The 20809-nt window shown below is 38.2% G+C and overlaps 1 protein-coding gene across 5 annotated transcripts in view; it reads right to left on the bottom strand.

Annotated features, from left to right (window-relative positions):
* Window positions 1-20809, bottom strand: part of PTK2 (protein tyrosine kinase 2) — a 223846-nt gene that overhangs the window by 163615 nt on the left and 39422 nt on the right. For 3 of the 5 annotated variants that reach the window (XM_037381990.1, XM_037381991.1, XM_037381992.1), the window contains exon 3: window positions 15618-15644. The exons of 1 other annotated variant lie outside the window; for it this stretch is intronic. The gene's annotated coding sequence lies outside the window, so the exon portion shown is untranslated. Of the gene's footprint in view, window positions 1-15617; window positions 15645-19239; window positions 19311-20809 lie in introns of those variants that run through there. One more of the 5 variants, XM_037381993.1, reaches the window with a different exon arrangement.

Genomic DNA, 20809 nt, shown 5'->3' with positions numbered 1-20809 from the left:
GCCTGGTTTTAGAGACTACTGCATGTCAGCATCAGCTTTTTGAAAGCAGGGAGGGGGAAAGTCAAAAGCTTTTGAATTGTATCAAAGCATTTAGGTTTTGTTTTAATTTTGCCTGCAGGGTTGATGCTGTCTCCTAGTGAAGCCAACTGCAAAAATAACAAAGCCTTGTGGAATAAAGGGTTAAACAGCAGTTTTGTACAATTGGGAGGCACATAAAAGGTTGTATAATTTTTTTCACTCAAGCTTATTCATACAAAAATAAAGATCTAAAACGCCTGTCGGATGAACTGGCAAAGCTTGGCTTTCTCTAGGGTTATACCTAGAGACTGAGCTCCTGTGGGGTGTCTCATACCTAAATCAGCAGAGTGCTAACTACAGTTTCTCCCTCAGTGAAGAGCATCATTAGGATCTCTTTGCTATTCAACCAATTATTTTCACATCAGTTAATATCTCTAGTCATCAAATTTTGATCAAACTGGCTGGCAAGTTCGAGCACTGTTGGGAAAGGAAACACGACAGGACCAAATAGACAATACTTGCCTGAGTTCCATTACCCTGAGAAACTAAGCTCAGTATTCAGAAGCTTTGGGAAGAAAGCAGACAGATCTGAATCAACGCAGTGTTTGACAGCAGAATGAAGATTTTTTTTTTTCAGTTCCTCTTCTGCAGTATCTCTGCTACCAGATGAGCATACCAGCAACAGAGATCTTTTTAAGACAAAAATGAAGAGCCACAGCCTAGAGCATAGCAATCACATCATCACTACTATTATTTTGGACTTGATCATTCATAGTCTTAGCCACTTCATGGGCTACTGTTTATCCCTCTAGTAGTTACTAGAAGCTGAACAAAGTCATTTATTTTAAGAAAGTCTGCATATTAATGTAAGGGATGGAAGAAGAAACACACCTTCGTTGCATTCATTTTGCTAATAAAAAATGAGAGCTCCCAAACCAAGCTTGTCCTCAGCAAAAGTGGAGGATTTTTTTTGGTAAACCCACAAACGCATTTTACTGAAACAACTGCAGAACAGCCTGCAAAGTTAAGAGTGCCTGATGACTGTTCTAAAAATTAAAGCATGTTTATTGCTCATATGACAATCTTCTGCATCCTAATTCATTTGCTTTTCCATCTTTGTATCCAGAATTTGGCAAACATGCTCTCCCAAGCATTGAAACTGTGCTGCAATCTTCATTTATCTTCATTCTCTGAAGCCTGTTCCTTAGGTTTTTCTTAATTACTATAATTATTTTGTGTGCATGTGTGTATTATTTAAAAGTGGAAAGGATTATCTGCCCTAAAGTTCCCTTTAGCCAAAGCCAAACAAGTATCTTCTCCTTTGTTCACAGGGACTACTGAAAAATGGTGCATTATATCAAATGGGGACTTACAGCTCGTGAAGTCTACCTTACACTAAGCTCAAGTTTACTAAGGCTGTCCTGGAAATCTGCCTTGGATTACCTGGTCTTTATCATCCTTACCCACTATGAAGCCCCTGACCCTCCACTCACATCTTCTCTAACATAGTCTTCTCCTAAATGCCATTTGCCAAAGGGCACAACAGAGAACAAGGACGACAAATTTCATAAACACAAAGGATCTCTGAAGACTGAGCAGCTCAGTCCTCATTGTACTGCCATCACAAATGTTCCTTCTTATTTAACTGTGGGTATTCTGACAGATAAAACTGAAAGACAAATGACATTTGAGTGTCAAAATCCAAGCCCAGTCATCTGACAAATAATTCAGCACAACTGAGAAGGCAACGTTGTCTCCATAAATTCATTTGACTCTTTGCAATGCGGACAAACTAATTCCATGCTCCAGATTAGATTAAGCATTTTTTTATTCCTGAAGGAAAAACAAAAAGGACTTAAATAAACCTTAGAGAACCAATTAAAAAAAATATGCAAACTACTAGTAACATCCATTGCCTGTAAAGCTGAGTGCTCTTTTGTGAGGTTCCTATCAAACAAATTTTTAATTTAGATTTGGGACTTTAGTCTTCATTTTGAACTTCTAGTGGTACCTGCTTTAAGACTTCTTACTCTGAGAATGCTTGAGATTTGAACGAGTACAAGAGAGTGAAGCTCACACTTCCCAGCTTCAACCTGGAGCAGTCAATAGCCAGGAAAAGAAAATACACTGCAAGTTTCACACTACAGCACTTCAGTCGACCAGAAGACTACGTCAGTATTCTAAACTCATTCTAGAATATAAACTGCTTTGGATCTCTGCTGAAGACATTCTTCTGGCAGAAATTCAATGCAGTACTGAATTTATTGTTACCTTCCTCTATTTGGTGAGTTTTATAGTAGAATATATCTAGGGTATTCCTGAAAAGTGCAGTTTTAAACCAACACTGTTATCACCATCTGGGCCACAGTCATCGGATTAGCCTTACTACCCTTTGAATTACATTTTGAAAACAGTTAACAGAATTCACTACTTTTGTTTTACAATCTCAGCCTACTGGTAGCAGTGAGACGGGGAAAGGAAACAGCAGCACATTGGGAGAGAGCAGGAGGAACGGAGTATTAATGACGTTTGCCATGCTTCCCCTTCCCAAAGGATCCTCTGATGTTGAGCAGCAGAGCCTACAGCATGCAGCCTCCAAGCCCATGCTGATAAGACAACAGACATTAGAAGGACCACTAAGTTTAAATTTATTTTTATTTTTTCATAAATAAAGACTAGCCACTTTTTAAACCCATATGGGTAGTAATAATTTTCAGGCATTGAAGTTGTAGCAGATTTTCTTGTGGGTAGACTAACCCACTCATATGCTCCCACTTCCTTCAATGTACTTTTTGAAGGCTTACTGTAGAGAAGTATAAAGTCAGCACCATGAAAGCTGAGAATGGTTTAAAATTACTCCCTCCTTAGGGCACCGATTCCAATCTTCTGTCTCTTCATGTTCTAGGTTATTTACAAAAAAAAAAACCAAACTCCAAAACAAAACAAACTAAAAACCCACCCAACAATTCCTATCCTCGAGACATCTTTGAGAAGTTCCTTCACAGTTCCAGTGCTTAAAGCAAACACCTGCTTCATGGAGACCTGGAAAACTAAGAGAAGAAAGAGTGAACCCTACACATCCTTCTCCTTGTTTACTGCAAAACAGTCTGATAATTTTGCTCTTTGACAGGATCACTGTACTTACCAGTTTGTACTGCTTCTCATCAACCTTCTTGGATGGGAGAAAGATGAGAGGTGAGACAAAGTTATACTGAATGGTCAACAGAACCTTTTTTGACTTTATAAAGCTTCCTCTGTTTCTGCAGAAAACGTTCTGTTTATGAGGTAAACACAGCAGAAGGTAGCTGAAGGGGGAGGACCCCACCTCTTTGATGCTGTTTAAAGGAAATGCATTCTGTAAGGATTACTTTTGTTCTGTGGAAGGGATCCATGAGTGGATCAGTTGACCTTACAGATGCTTCTTAAAACTCTTCATTCATTCAAGGGTAACCTAGAAATAATTAGTCACATCTTCTAAGAAGGATATAGGAAAGTTGCTTATGGGTCAGCAAGTCTCTTCAGTGCCTGTTTATATCTGGGCTGCTTTCTCTCTCATCTAATAACCCGTTACACAGAAGAAAGTAAGAAAGCTGTGCAGCCACAGAGAGTCCAATTAATTTACCAGAAATTATGTAGTCTGGACATGTGTCCCTTGTACTGCTCTTCCTCTGTATGCTAAATATGAAGTTAGAACAACAGCTTACCAAAAGACTTTGTGCTAAAAAGATGTTACAACGAAGAGTTGTACCTGAATTATGTATCACTACACCTCAGAAGGAAGTATGTAATTTTCAAAGACTTTCAGCATTACATAAAACACAAAACATAACATCAGCGATTCCTCAGACTTCCAAACCATCAAATGCGATTACAAACTGAACAAAATTAATCCATGAGCTCACAATAATGCAGTACTATTCCATTTATATTTAAAAACACACTGTTGGAACAGTTAACATTGTATTTCTTAGTGAAGGATATGCATAGCATAAAACCCCTATGTATACAAAAACACAGGCTAAGACAGATAGCTATCTAACTTTAAAGTGCCAGTATTAAGGAACAATCAACAAGCCGGTGTTGATGTCCTTCAAATCTAAAAAAAAAAATTTTACAAAACTAAAAAATGTTGTGTAACAAACATTAAGGCTGCTCTATTAATCAAACAGATTCTGTGCCTTAACCTACCAAGCAAGACTAGTGTATTTAAAAAACAAGAAAATATTGTTAGAGACAAATTCCCCTTTCCGACTCCAATTAGCATAATTTGGATTCAAAACTGTTACATGAGAAATCCCAACAAATTCCACTTTGATGTTTTGTTTAGGAGAACCTCTAGTAGAGCCCGGGTGTAGCTGAGCCTCTAAACCACAGAAAATTCTATTCCTTTTCCCTTTATATCAACCCCTCACCCAATTTTATACCAAGAAGGGACATTCACTTTACAAGAGCTTTCACCTATCTCACTGCTTCATGAGAGCAGCAATAAACTCTCAAGCAGCAGTTTGCCAGGCAGTCATTTTATGCTCTGTTACAGAGAATCAAAGGTCATCTTTAGCTAACACAGAACTTTTCATTCGATGCAAAATCCACCACCTTAAAATAGCCTCATTTGTTCCTCTAATTACACAAGACAGCTTGTCGTCAGCACAATTCTGTCAAACAAGTTATATTTACCTACAAAAAAATACCTGCAAGGTGGTATCAAAGTGCTCAGAAAACACAAGAATGTGCTACTTAGTTAAAAAGGCTTCCAGGAGCTCACCACCAAATAAAGTTCAGGTTAGTTTAGCAAAGCAGCTGTGACACTAGATGAAACAGCCCTCAGTATTTCAAAGACAGAAAACATGCCCAGTCTGCATCCTTTTATAATACAAAAATTGATGAGCAGACCAATAAAGCCTCTTGTTTGTAGCTCCAAGTTCATCTGAACTTTAAGTGTAATAAACTTTTATCCATTGACTCAAGGACGACTTCAGCATGAAAGGCAGGGTTTTGGTGAAGCTGAAAACACATTCAAGAATGCTGTTAAAAAAAATAAAAGTAGACAAGACCAAGATCTACAAAGACCAACCCATACAGCTGGAAAAGAGCCAACTTTCTGGGCACAGCCCTTCTTCAGATCAAGGGGAAGGGATGTTAAGTATCCTATGTCTTCAAACAGTAAAAAGAAAGAAAAAATGTAGCAAAAAAACACTATGACTGATGCAGCCTGAATGACCTACATTACCAAACATCATAGGAACAACACTGGGCACAGAACAGCATCTGACATGGCCAAGAGTTCATCTCTTGTGTAGTTCTGAGCTATCAAGCACCACTACCAAAGAACTTGTCTTGTTGCTCTCCTCAATCCCATTTGATGCATTTCAACCAAGACACAGTACTAAAGCTTTTAAGAGACCAAGAGACTGGGACAAAAAAAATAATAAAAAAAAAATCAGTGAATGCATAAACAGAGGAAGACTATAAGCCTTGTCCTGCCACTCATACATGGAGAACAAAGTCAACTTAAACTGGTAGCTGAGAGATTCAAGTATCCTGAAATGAAAGCATAGTAAGAATTTTTAACTGCAGAAGGAGCTATGAAACTGCCATCTTAATAGGTTAAATATCTTCAAAGGATGACTTAAGACAAGTTCTGTCTTGGAGTTGAAGGACGCAGGTCATGAAACAAAACCTAACCACTGTCCTTCAACTTTCTACTTAAAACCTTTCTTTAAGAAATTCTATATAAAACTATATACTGATGTTTCCAGACCCTCAATGATCATTACTACCTCCAACATCTCACTATTATTTGGCTCCCCTACCTTTCTCTATAAAGTCCTCAGGTTTCAGTAACACCTTCCACTCTTGGAGGATGCATAGTTCACCAGACAGTCAGCAGCAATTTCAATGCAAACCAATAATGTCTTAGCAGGGGTCCTCAAACTTTTTAAGCAGGGGGGCAGCACGCGGATGAAGTGGCAGGCAGTCATCTGCAGCTGCTTGGTTTCCCCCCCCAACCCCCGGCGGGGGGGGCAGGGGGGTCTGTAAATACCGGGGGCCGGACTGAGGACCCTGGGGGACTGTATCAGGCCCGCGGGCCGTAGTTTGAGGACCCCTGTCTTACAGGGACTAAGAGCCTTAGTTGCATTCTAAGTTTTCATTAGCAGTTCAGCTGCTATTCAGGTCCACAGAAGTTTGCTCCACTAAGAGACAGATCCATTTTGCTGGAGCTGTTTGTAAAGTATCTGTAGGATAAGCAGAAAAAACACCACAACCATGTGTGCTTACACCCTGGCCCACCAACCTTTATAGATTTAGTTAAAAAGCAGGTAATTCTGAATCACAACTGAGTCTACTAATCCTGGAAATACAGTTCAAATACTTCTCTACATTGAGCCTTTCACAGAGTTATCACACATTGCTGTAAAAAAAAAATAAAACTAAAGATAGCAAAGCATGTGACACCATTCCAGCAACTAATCTAAATGGAGACTAAGCAGAAACTTTAGTTGTTAAAGATCTTTTTAAAGGGGTAATTCGTGAATGAAGATATAATCTGGAAAACATGTTTGTGCCAGAGTTAAACAATTTCTTAAGAAGTTTCACATCCATCTTAACTGTAATTCCAGCCTACCAGTGGAAGCACAAGCATTTAACACTCCACTTCTGTTATTCTGACCCCTTGTCAAAATAAAGTCCTGAAGAAAAAAAAAAAGTCTGCTGCAAGAACAGTCTTGTTGTTGTTGTTGTAAAGTTTGACCCTTCCATATGAAAACCTGAGGAACATAAGCTTTATGCCTGACTAACTTCTGCAGTTTTTCATATTCAAATTATTGTTCTCCAGGAAAAAGGCCTGCAGGAAACATTACAGCTATCATAAGCTGTCTGGCTATTTTCTTAAATGTATTCTATTATCTACTTTCTGAAAATAAAACAGGAAGGGGGGGAGAAGTCATAGGTACAGTATCTACAATTTTTCTTACTACTGCCTTTTTCCAGTCTTCTGCTGAGCAAGAAAAAAAAAAATTGCACAAATAAAAAAGTTGTTCACCAACTGCACAAGCAGAGCAGTGGAGCTATACATTAAGGATGTAAAAATAAATGAAAGGAAAGCTCGTATAACCCTTTATTTATGGTCACTTTAGGCGTAACTTATAACAAAGTAGTTGACAAGTTCAGCCGTGCAATGTTTTTCCTCTTGGTTCACTGTAGCCCATGATATTCTACTTCAAACAAGCTTATGTGTATTTTGGGAGAAGATCCCAATCCACTCCCAACCCAGGTCCCACAGAACAAAAAACACACTCTACTAACATTTTATATAAACCAACTACACAAGATCCAGCCTGATTTTCAGACTTCCAGTAACACTGTGAAACCCACCCTTCCTTTACTTAATAGCTGCTGCTATGAAAACATTAGGTACTAACATACTCTGACACTACAGCAAGCATCTCCAATGCACTCATCCAAGAAAGCTTCAGGTCTCATCAAAACCTACCGCTAATTGTGCCCAATTCCCTTAGTATTAAATTCTTGACAAGATGGAGGGATGGGGACAACCTTCCTTTCCAATGACTTTTGTTTCTCCCTGCTGATAAAACACAACAAAACCAAAAAACCCCACACACACCCCATCTTGAAAAACTTACAAATGCTCAGTTATTGCTCAGTCATTTCTGTTGCTTCCACAGTAGGAGGCTACGATATGGGATGTAAATATAACTGGACAGGAGACTAACAGGATGTGTGGGTTTAAACTCCTGCAGATGCATAACACAATTAACTTTAAGTTGAAAGAACTGCAAGAGTTGAAGGAGTTACAAAAATTCACAGAAACTGTACTTTCTGTGCAGTAGTCTTATAAAAATAGCAAATGCATCACAGGCATAAGCAGGATACCACTCACAGGATAGTAAAGAACATTTATGTACCATAAGTATCGATTTCTTCTGTTTTCAAAATGTCTTTTCCTTAAGAAATTCTGGTGACTGTCATGGAAGATTGTGTGTTATAATGCAGCAACAGAACCTCCCTTTCGCAATATCTTGATGCCCTGATTACAGCTCACTGTCCTCCATTTGGGAGGCTGACACTGCTCATGGATTCCGCACCCCACCCCCACCGAAAGACAGATTAATTTTCCAGTCCTCTTGGCAGATACCCACACCCCCTACCTTGCCTACACAAAAATTTTCATTAACTAAAAAAACCCACACTACCCAAAAATTAAATAATCCTGTAAGTTCCTAACCCCTTACCAAATACCCTTTTAAAAGTTCTAAAATTTGCAACCATACAACATCCCGTGGTAACCAAGCAGGTAACTGCTCAGAACTAGTACAGCCAGTCTTGCAATATAAAAGCAACTCTCTCCTGCTGATGTTTGACTACAGCACTGGAAATCAGCTCACTGTTTGCACAGAGTACAAAACAGAAAACATTTTATGCATATTCTGCTACTATCAGGATGTCTCATTCCAGCAAGGTTTGTGACACCGAGTTAGAACAGGGACACTCCGTCAGGTCTTTTTTACAAAGGTACCCACAAAAGTAGGTGCACCAGCTCCACCTCTACTGCAAGTCAGCAGCAACCACCACTTGTACACCTGCTCCCAGAGACCTCCGAGTTCCTCCTGCAGAAACATGAGAGATGTTCCATTTCTGTAAACTTGGTGGAATCCAGACAAAATTCTACTTTAGATCCAGATCAAATATATACTAACCCTTATCAATGCCCCTTCAGCTTTTTCCACACTATCATTGCCAGCCAGTTCGCCAGCAAGGACATACAGGTGGGTGTCAAGTGTTGGAATGAACTCCTTCCCTTACAGACTGCCTTAGCTGAATTTGAACTGCCAGTTCCTAGACACCAGTTTTGTTTCAACAGAATGAAGAATATTTAGTGGTACAGAACCCACAAATAACCATTCTCAGCCTGTATTCCTTCAACTCCAAAACAGGGAAATGTCTACTCATAGCAAAGAAGCATCCTGTTCTAAGCAAAATATTACAAGTTATTTAATTTTTCACAGCACGTAATACAGAGTTCTAAGCCCTGCTGCAATTCCTCTGGTATCACTACTGACAAAAATCCATAAAATTCAATCGCTTCTGTCCTAGGTAGGTTTTTTTTCCCTCCAAAGAATTCAAAAAGAATTAAAGAATTTTCATTAATTCTGTTATTTTGTCCAAAAACTGTCAAAATCTTGCCTTTTTTTTTTAAGAATGCCAATTCTTATTATGCTTAAAATAAAGTATTGGATGATCCTCCTTCCCTACACCCCTAACTATCAAGATATGAATTACCCATCTCTCAAATGGAAGTCTAACAAACCTCTCCCTGCAAAACTTGCACGAGGAGTATGTCAATAGGTGCCTATATCACACTGAAGCTCAGGCTTCTTCTCCATCAATCTCAGTGAGAGAATATTTCTAAAATAAACTTCCCAAGCTAGGAATAAAATTAAGCATGCTATCTAGAGGAATAGAGAAAATGCGCAGATGACTTAATTCAAAGCTAGACTACATAACTGGAATCAGGATATTTTGAGTTAACCAGTGTTGTTTCACACTGGATCTCACCCACACCTTCTTCTGTCACTTGCAAAAGGAAGTTGAACAATTTTCCCTAGGAAGAGTATCCTTATCCCTCCAAACTGCAAAATTCCTGTTCTAAAGACATCATTTGTAATATTAATTTCTAAGGAAGCAGATAAATGACCAATTTGTCCTAAAGTAGCTATGAACATGTCTATATAGTCAAGCGATACAATTTGTGTATGATGCACCCGCCTACTGGAATTCTTCCACTTAAGCAATGATGACACAGGAGTAAGCATGAACAATCCTCACAGTAGTACGTATGTCCCCAGAACCTTGGGAGCCAGAACTACAGACAGAAAACAAATGAAGTGTGCTGAACTGCTGCCTTTGTATTTGTTCTAAACTCTTAAGACTATTAACCCAGCTTGTTAACATTGATAGGAACATCGGGCATAGGACTCAAAGGACCCTTCATGTCATCAACTCCTACTCCCTACTTCCTCATGCAATTGAGTCATAGTCCTATTAAGTGATAAACATATCACATCTCACCTTCTTGAGCATCAAAACAGACTAGAGCAGTTACTAGGGGTATCACATCATTCCCAGTGCTCCTGATTTAGGTCCTGAGGGTTTTTTTAATCCTACTGTCAATACCCTATATTGAAACTACTTTCCTTCTACCTCCCATGTCCTCCTTTTTCCTCTATCCCTATACATACTCCCAGAAAAATAAGAAATTTGCCCTGGCTGCAGACTTAACTATAAACTATTTCACAGCCTCTCACGGCAAATGGAGGAGGTTCCTGACAGCTGGAAGAAAGCAAACTTAACTCTTGTCCTCAAGGGAGGCAAGGAGGGAGGGTCAGGACAACTAGACCCTCCATTCCTGACAAGGTGATGAAGAATATCCTGGTAGACATTTCTAAACACACCAGGGGAAGGTGATCAGAAGTAGTCAGTTTGGATATATGAAGGGGACATCATGCCTGACCAACCTAATGGACTCCTACACTGAAAGTACTAGCTTGGTAGTCAAGGGAATGTTGTTTCTCTTTACTTGAGCAAGGCTTTCAACGCTGTCTCCAACGACAACATTCTTATAGACAAACCGATGAAGTACAGACTAAATAAATGGAAAGTAAGATGACATGGAAACAGTCTGGACTGTCAGGCTCAAAGGGTTGTGATCAGCAGCTTAAAGTCCAGGTGAAGGCCAGGCACTACAAATAAAAGATTAGTAGGAACATCAGTTTCTGAAGGAAAAAGACCACATTCTAGGTTATCTGAGTTTTAGTGAGGTGTTTAATATGTCTCATCTACATAAGTCCAGCTCATTGATAAAAATGTTAACCTTTTTCTTAGCAAACCATGCTGTTGCTATTGACCTGGGCAGACATTAGCTATAAAATACAGATGGGAGTACAAAGAGGGCAGTATCAAAAGCACAGTCAAAGTAACCAAAAAAGTTTCAGTAGAAAGGCTTGTAAATAGACAGATTTCATGTCAAGATCTCAGTTATCATCTCCCCACCTCTCCAAAACCCCAGATACTAACAGTGATAGCTTACAAAGGATAAATGTATCGCTTTTCCAAGTATATCAGAGGTATATAACAATGGGAAAATGCATTTAGGAGGTAGAGATAATTAGATCACTAAAACTACTCAATACAATTTTCAAATAGGAAGATTTAACACACAAATAGCAAGGGAAACTTCCTCAAAGTGACATTTAACTTTGCCAGCAATAGTCTCGACCAGTAGTAATAGATGTTTTGTGATACAGTATTTGGAAATGTACAAATAGCACTCATCTCACCGCCAGTGGAAAGAATTAAAACTATAAGGCATACTTGCATCAAAAGGAAAGCCTTCTCACATCTTCTCAACTATAAGGGGCTAAGACGATAGCACTAACATTTCATAAACTGAGTTTTCAGTTCCATACTCTTTTCATTTGTAGAAGTACCTCATAATTTAAGTGCAAATTAAAAACATTACAACCAAAACCATTACAAATATATGAAAATCGAGTTTACTGTTGGATAAAAATCAGAATTCTTGATAAAATCTGCAAAGATTCCTAGAAGAAAAAAAACTTCCTGATTTTCAAAGGGATTACTGCAAATACTACTTTTAGTGAAAAAGAAAGTGCAGGTTTCCCCGTGTAATCCCTTAAGCACCATGTCAGGCATTCTGATGTGAGAGGAACTGTTTACAGTCTTAGTGCGGTTTGTATTAAGTTCTTATTTAAAACTGAAGTGACAAATCAAAAAGCCACCATTTTGTACTTTTTTACTTTTGACTATGCAGTTGCATTTCCCCCCCCCCCCCCCCCCCCCTTTAAGCAGGGACATTAACAACAGTTCTCTGCTCATTTTACTGAATTTGTTCTCAGCTGTATGAATAATTGCTGCATAATTTGTTATCCCCTGTAACACCTGTGAACATTTATTGTAAGAATTCTGCATATCCTCTATTCTGTCATTCTTGCTACTGCAACTTCATCTGGCAATTCCTCAACTGGTTTTTAATTTTTCATCTTTTAACACCGTTGAAAATATCCATGCCATTGTTGAGAGTTTTTTTAATTGTAGTCTGCATTACATTTCAAGTTGCTGTATTTAGGTTCACCACACAGGCAGGTGTAGGTTTAGGATAAGGAAGATCTAATTACACAGCGTAGCATTAAAAGACCCCCACCTCATATCCGGTGGGTAAGAGAAAGCAGCAGCAGGCTGCTTCGAGGCAGTGTACTTCTGTGGAAGGTGCCAGGAGATGAATCTGGTTTAATTAAATGGATCACTAGCAGGCCTTATGTAAGCAGCATGGCCATACACCCAACAAGAACATGTTTCTAATTCAGAAAGAACTTCTTCAGGTTGAGCTGAAACTGTTTACACTTCTTTTTTTGGTCCCTAATGCGCACTTGAAACTAAAACTAGTTCCAAAGCCATTTAATATTTCACAATAACAACTATGTGTGGATAGTGCTTACCTAAACGGTACGCTATACATGAAAAAACGCACACAGAACTAGACTTCAAATATGCTGCATATCTGGAATTAAACTACACAAAGGATGCTCATTTCCTATTAATTTTTCAATACCTTATGCTAGGAGACTACAAGATTTTACTTGACTCAGATGTTTTCTGGACGAGAGTCATAAAGAACCAACATCTGTACCTAAGATTCCATTCTGGGAGAATGTTTTGTTCCATTTTTAACTGAAAGCCCAATATATGCTTATTTCTTACATTTGTCTTTATTCTCCTCTACCTATCTTATGTATTTTTTGGCATAGCTTTTCTCTTCATTACTATTATTTCTTGATTCCAGTAATAAATGCTTACTTGCACTTGATCAAGAACAAAGGACCAAATCTAAAGATGTTATACTTATTGCCCTCTGAATATAAAACAAAATCCAGAAGGGATTTTTTTTAATCCCAACAGTGCCAACAGGGAAAGTTTAACTGCATTTACCAGAGGAAACTAGTCTTTCATTTCTCCAGGCATACTGTGAACACACTCATGTTCCAAGATAACTTCACATATAGACAGGAATACTGCGTTCTTTATCTGGGTTTGAAATTATGATATATTAGCAAGTTGCCCTCCAAGCCTCTACTGGTTTGCATTCCTAAAATTCTCTACGCTTATATCCATGGCCTCAAGTACAAGGTAGTAAAAAAAACTCATTAGCCACAGACTTCAAAGCAGCGATACAAATTCATGCAGGATAACTCTCCTGAGTTACAATTTATCTAACCACCTAATCAAGTAAAGCATTCAACAGCACACAAACAATCCTTCTTTACAAGAAGATTTTGCTAGGAAATCAAAGCAAAAAGGAAGCATTCTGGATGACCTTGGTGTACCACTGACTGGAAAGAATTTACACATAATACAACCTCAAACAAGACCCGACAATAAAAGACCTCCCTACTGCAAAGCTCTCAAACATTGCAAAAGGCCTCTCCCCATGTTATGATGCAAATTTAGAGTACTAAAACCAGGTGGCAAAAGTAAGAGCATTTCTAGTGACATCTATTGTTCACTGCTAAAAGTGGCACCCAGAAAAAAAAAGTTCTTCAAAACCTGAAATAAAAACATACTGTTATTTAAATAGGAGTTCTGATGAATAAAACTTCCTATCTCCACGTCAAACCTCATCTTTATTCAAATGCGTTACAGATTTTATCCTGGCAGTTTTCTTATGTGCCAAATTCTTTGAATTTTAACCCCATTATCCAATGTGCTCCTATATCTTTTTGTATTGGTGTTACTGGCAGACTAAACAGGCACATAGAGTTCCTCATCATGGCCATTAATGAAAATATCAGCGGACACGTCAGACCTCTGTGGGACTCCATTTGAAACATCCTTCTCTTTTGACAATATTTTAAGTGTGTTAAAACCAGGTTTTATATTTGCTTCTCCGTTACATACTGTCAAATCTCTGCTGCAGGCAAGTTGGTATAAAAGCTATACATCACCTCTATAAAGGCCTCTTACCATACCATAGAAAAAGGTTACCATTTCAAAAACTTGGGCAAATTTTTGCCCTCTATCAATACTTCAATGACAAAGCTGAAGAGTACAATTAGGACACTCCCACACCCATACCCAAACTGGAAAGAACCATGTCGGCATGACTCAGGTTTACAGCACAAATTCTTCTAGTCCCAAATGGAAACTGGGAAGAAGATTCACCACACATCCTTGTTTTAGTAGCTGCAGAAAAAAACCCACAACCACCCTTATTGTCCTGTCTGCCTGACCTAAACACCAGGCATTTATTTTTCCAGTATTCTCCACAAGTACTTGCCTGCCTGACAACTGCTCTCAACACTCAAAATCATTTTAAAAGTCTTCCTTAAAAGAAAACTTCTTCCACATGTAGACTTCTCTTCACTGCTTCAAGCAAACATGGGTTGGGGTTTTTTTTCCAGAACAGCCACTCTAAAGTTCCTGTGGAAAGACTACAACTATCAGCTATGAGGCTTTTAATTGAAGTTGCCATTTGATTCAAATGGCAAAAAGCAACTACCTCCAGAGCAGATTCATATTGACTACGTACCATTACACTTTAGATATTCACTTGCAAAAAGACACTTTGTGGAGATGAAGCACATTTCAGTAAGAAGAAATAACAGAACAGATACATAAGCAAAATCACCAATGCAGAGTAAGAGCAAAAGGCAGCAGACCTGATAAAACATCCAGTCCCTTGCTCAACCACAAGTAAAAGCACACTACAGTTATGATTCTAGAATTCACATTACAAATAGTGAATAGATGGACAAAACGCTAGGAAACAGAAGACATCTTCATCCTGACCTCTACATCACAACTTAAGCCTACAGCCCAAGTGAATTTATACAACAATACTTGGTTAAAGACCAAGTTTATCAAACAGTAAACAAACAAAAAAAAATGCTCCTTTTAAAGACCAGGTTGGTGGGATTGATTTTTTTCATTGTTTTTTGTTGTCATTGTTTTGGGGGGGGGGGGCTTCTGTTTTCAACCACCACTGATAGAAAAGACAGAGACCAACAGAGATGAGGGATAGTTCTAGCTCCAGCACAAGTCACCTGTGACCCCAGCCAAGTGAATGTGTCTGTCACCTTCCCTACTACCACCTGGGGAGATCCCTTCCACCCATAAACCACTCATCCACATTTTCTTGCACACTGTCCCTCTGATTCACCACTAACATTATTTATGGCTGTTCCTAATCTGTTCTTGACAGATGTATCACATGCTGTGCTGAGTCGTTTTAAGCATTAATTATATCACACGCATATTTAACAACTGCACATAAATATATCTCAGTTACCTCCTCCCCTTGACAAAATACGTTATTTAAATGTAAAAAAAATATCTGTACCTCAACAGGTTTTGTTCTGACCTCAGATTCCAACATGACTAAGCACTATGACAGTGTCAATAAGAACCAGTATTCTGATTACATAAAAGCATGACTATATTGCAAAGCAACCCCTTAAAAGCTGCCTACTGTCACATCAAGACATAAACGCAAGAAGAGAACTTACCTGCGGGCAAGGGAAGTCTTCAAATATCTGTAACAATAAAGAAATAAATTTAGCAACAGAAGAAAAAATAGCTCTAAAACTCAATTGGCCTAATAATTTTTCTGCAAGGCTGTACTTGTTTAAAGCAGCACATTATCTGAAGCAATTTGCTAGCTACTAGGCATGCCACATGCAAATCAAGAGCATTTTCCTTGTCTCACCCTGTTCATTAACAAGATTACATTTTGCCCACCTAACTGCAGGACAAAGATTATACTGCTAGGCAATGAGTGTAATTACTACAGCAGAATACGGGTCACTACTCACAAATTAAGTGTTACATATGGATTTCACCATGATCACCTACATAATTTCAGAGCTGAAAGTGTCAGGGTTAGTCTTTGCATACAAAGAGGACCTCACTGTAGGTTTTCTTTATTCTTAAACCTTTAGAGAAGAGGTAGCCAAGCTTACAAATGGTTAAGTATGGAACGCAGGAAATAATACTAAAATGAAGGAGTCTGATTTTTGTCACTAAGGCATACAAAATATGGTTACTGAACATTTTTATAATAAATGCCAAAACTGTCTTAAACTGCAGTCAACTTTACAAGAACCACTGCCTCCGAGTCAAAATAGATCATATTAAAAACTACACTCCTGAAGATGGGTATAAATGTGTATACATTAAGTTTTTCTAATTAGTTAATTATAGGAATTATTATATTTTTTCTGCCTGCTTTTCATGTATCTACTTGCCAGCTCAGTACATGATTGTAACTAGGACTTGAGACGCCAATCAGAGTTCAGAACAGAAACTAGAACCCACAAAGAACTAGCAAGCAAGAATTACTCAAAGTCTGTAAGGACAAGGACCGGGGACACACATCAAGGGGTTAACAGAAGCGGAAATAAATACAAGTATGGGGGCAAAAGAAAGGGGAATCAATAAAACAAATGAGTAAGAAACTGAACTGAACCCAAGAAAAAGGTCTACACAGTTATTTGGTTAAAAGGAGACAGCAATGTTGAGTAACAAAATTGTTGTACTGGGTACAAAATCCACGTGGAAACTGAACTTTAACCACAGGTGTAGCAACTGGAACAGATTCAGAGATTACCTAAGCAGATGGCCACTGCTTTGCTACCTATTAGACGAAATAGCAAGGCTCAATAAATTTATTAGCCCTGCTCTCACCAACAGATTCTTAACATCATGCTTGCTTTCATTTACAATCCACATTTGTGGCTGCACAACATGACAACTCAAATACCGAAGAAATGCACCTGAAATTTAAAGGCAGTCCACTAAATTCAAAAGATGAACTGTAGGACTCTAAGGAGACAATGAAATGGCAAGACAAAGTTTAAACACAACACAAAATGAAAACAGCAACAGGACACCACAAAACAGAAAATATTGCAGCCTTTATTCTGGTAGAACGGAGTAAAATTTAAAAAGATAAGAAGGTACATTTAAGAGATGCTCATGATGCTGCCTGCTTATGAACAAAACTGCCTTACGTAAGAAGAAATGCCTTGAGATAGAAGAAGCCCAGACAAGAAGCAGCAGCATAAACTGCCAGGAAGGAAAATCTGAAGTCACCTCCTGCAACAGCTGCTACACAGCATCCAGATCAACGCATACGGAATGGAGCTTTCTTCTGGCAGAAAAATGTCACTGTGTCAATCAATTTGAAAAGTTAACAAATAGAAATGTTAGACTTTTTGGGCTGTTTATATATGTTTAATAGTTTCTGTGTGCTCTTTCTATAAAGTTGCAAAAAAATTCCTGCTTGTCACTAAGACATACAATATGAACTGCAGCCACCCAAGTGAAACAACTAAAACGGCAGAGCAGAAAATACAGTATTTTATTTTAATTTTTCTACAGTGATATAAAGCAATTTCTAACCTTAATTATAAGTTAAATTTTTTAATGTTCTTTAAATTCAAGTTACTACCAAAAAATACAAGCCATATAAAACATTTCTAATACGTCAAGAATTAGAAGAAAATTTTAATTACAGCACTTATTAACTCTTGAAGCAGACTATTTGATTAAGTATGCCTACACAACAGATTTTAAGAAAATAACGGTAAACATAACCACTAGAAAAATACCTCATCTTATACACACGTATAGGCAGAACGCATTGATTTACATTCCAGGAACTTAGTTAGCCATGCAATTTCTAACACCTCCAGGGAAAGCTCTGCAGCTAAGACATGCACATATCTTTAACTTCAGACCGACTTCATCGTATTCTAGTGTTTGTCCCTAATACCTGAGCCACAGGTTCTGCTGTGATCTCCTCCTGCACAGGCACCAGCATTCACACAGATCACATTACTGCACTGGGACCTATTCTAAACAGGAGACCTACAAGATCAGCGTCGTTACTATATTTAAGTCAAACAGCGTAATGATTTCTTACTTCCATGTTCCACCGCAAAGTAGCTCCACAAGCACGTTAACTGAAGAGATGTTACAGCTCTGGGACAACTAGACTGACTGAACAGCTTCCTGCAAGTACATGTTCTTCTAATACAATTTAGTGTAAGAAAGAATGTTTCCAACAATTAATTGACACACACTAGTTTTAAAAACAAGTAGGACAAAAGAAATGGAAGTGTGAAGGTCATAACAGTCTACTCAAAATTGCACAAATGAACTTTTTAGTAAAGTTATTTGTCTCATATTTTTCAAAGATCTCTAATTAAGCACAAGGTCTTCAATAGGCTAATGCATCTTGATTCTGGCAAACACCAGCCACTACAGAGATATAACTCGTAAGAGCGTAAATAAATCCAACAGTATCACAATTCCAAAGATCAACATAATTATTTCAATTTTATGTGCTTTTGTAAGTTAAGTGTTCATTACCTTCACGTGTTTCTATCAGACTCACATCAGGAACTCTGATATTTCTTACCCTTAGGATTACCCTGTCTCCCCAGCTCACTCATCTTTTCTGGCCTAAAACTCCTTAGCTTTATTCTCCACATATGGTTTTCATTTAGCATCTAATACTGAAAATATTAGTGGATTCCTGCAACATTTTAATAAGTTCGTTCACTGAGAAGTAAACTGAGACTACGCATTTAGGTAGCTACTCACTTCTGATCACACTTACGGACTTGCCTTCTTTGCTGTTCAAAACCTTTCCCTTTTTGAAGCACCTTAGACATTCAGATCTCCATAGAGGAGGAAGTAATTCAACACAGATTTGAAAATAAAAAAAAAAACAAAACAAAAATTAGGCTCCAAACCTGATTTGTGACTATTGAGGGGAAACTTGAGAGTATCTGGGGGAGCTGTCCTGTAGGGTAAGGATTCCCTCATGCAATAAAGGTCTGGACTGATTTTTCTCCTACAGCACACAAACCTCGTTTCCAGCTGTATAACATGAACCAACCTTAATTTCTTATCTGCTCCAAAGTAGTTCTTCAAAGTGAAATTAAAAATTAATCAGATTTCACATGCTTCTACTCCTAGTGATACTTTCAAGGGATCAGTCACGTTCTGCATTTATATTCTCACATGTCTTACTGTGCTGCTAAGTAAGGAGCAAACTGTCAGTTTGAATAGACAGAAAGAAAAATAATTTTCAGACCATATTCTTTACAAACTTTTACATACCTAGTAAAGGTTAACCAGTTCAAGGAAAACTGTTTTAATTCCGAAGCGATATTGGGAGAATGGAGCAGATGGCGTCAAGAGATCCTTTCCAACCAAGGTTTCTGTAATACCACACAAAGATGACAATAACACAAAAGAAGCTGTAATGACATCAGAGGTCATTACAAAATAAGTTCCTCAGCCAAACAACATGTGCCAAGTAAACCCGTCATCTATATGAATTCACTGAGGAACAAAAAAAAAAGACTGTATATTAACAAAAGAGCACTACTCTTACTTCTATATGCGCTGAGACTGTTTGGGACAGTATAGCCCTCAAATAGGCTTTGTGGATCCCATCACAAATAGGTTTTATTCTGCTATCTATGGATACCTTGAGTATCAGATGTCTCCAACGCTGCCTTTGTTTTCATGAAACTGCATTTTACCTTGCAGAATTTTCTCAAATGTCTTTGTGGAAATGGAGCCGCAACTTTAAACCTTCTTTCCAAGAATAACATCTAATCATCGAACACAGGAATATTTTGTGAGCCTCATGTTCCTACCTCAAGGTAGAATGAGAACATGGCTCCACGGACAACTACAGAGGCCGAGACTCTCACCCCATCTGCAGCACTGATCTCTTTCCCAAGCTGTGGTAAGCAGCAGACCACAAGAAATTTAATGTTGTTCTCCTGCAGCAGGAACTGACTGACTAACCTAAAACGATTCCCTTTAAATGAATTCAGATATTCAGTTGATGAGCCAATCTCATTCCACTGAAGAGTAAAGGCTTGCAGCACACATGAACCACACACCACAGACTCCAAAAAGCAGAGTAGCGCATGTCATTTGACAACAATCCTTCCAGCTGAAGGAGGAATAACGCAGACTCAACATAAAATGCAGTTTTACTATTTATCTACCAGTATCAAAATCATTTGGGAATACACACATGTATTCAGCTTTTAGCCTTTGCACAACTGATGCTGAAGGATGTTGTCTCAGAGCCTGCAATCAACAGCCTGGAAGTCTCCCATCCTATTATTCTCTGGCAGGCTGGAAGGGCAGCTGGATGTTCCTCTAATCTTTAACGAAGTTGAGATCTCATTATTTATGTCAATTTTTTTTTAAAAAAGCCAATATGTAGGCAGAAAACAAAGGTCACCTTTCAAAAAACTGCTTTGTAAAATTACATTTGAGAAACTCAAGGATTTATCCATGATCATCTCATCTATTGAGCAAAGACCTTGGAGATACGATTAATTCATTCTGACAGAACACCCACTAAGGAAAAGCTGTTAAAACATTTTACAATATGGTTAAAAGATTGCATAAACCACCAATTAGATTGTTCTATATATGCATTTTTTTTCCTTCATCATTAAAAGTGCATCCCTTATTTCTAACCTACTTCTAATTTAACAAGCTGCAGAGCTGAATGTTAACAGTCCTTTATTATATCATTTCCCATTTTTAGGGCAATTTTAAAGAGTGACTCAAAATCTTTTCTTCTATCAGCCATGTAGAATGAGAGGCAGAAGTGGCACACTATAAAGGCTTATTTGTCTAAACCTTTGATCATCCTTAC

The sequence above is a fragment of the Falco rusticolus genome, chromosome 3, assembly GCF_015220075.1.
Source record: "Falco rusticolus isolate bFalRus1 chromosome 3, bFalRus1.pri, whole genome shotgun sequence".
Classification (NCBI taxonomy): domain Eukaryota; kingdom Metazoa; phylum Chordata; class Aves; order Falconiformes; family Falconidae; genus Falco; species Falco rusticolus.
The sequence above is the reverse complement of the archived record's forward strand: the minus strand, read 5'-3'. Positions and strand labels throughout refer to the sequence as shown.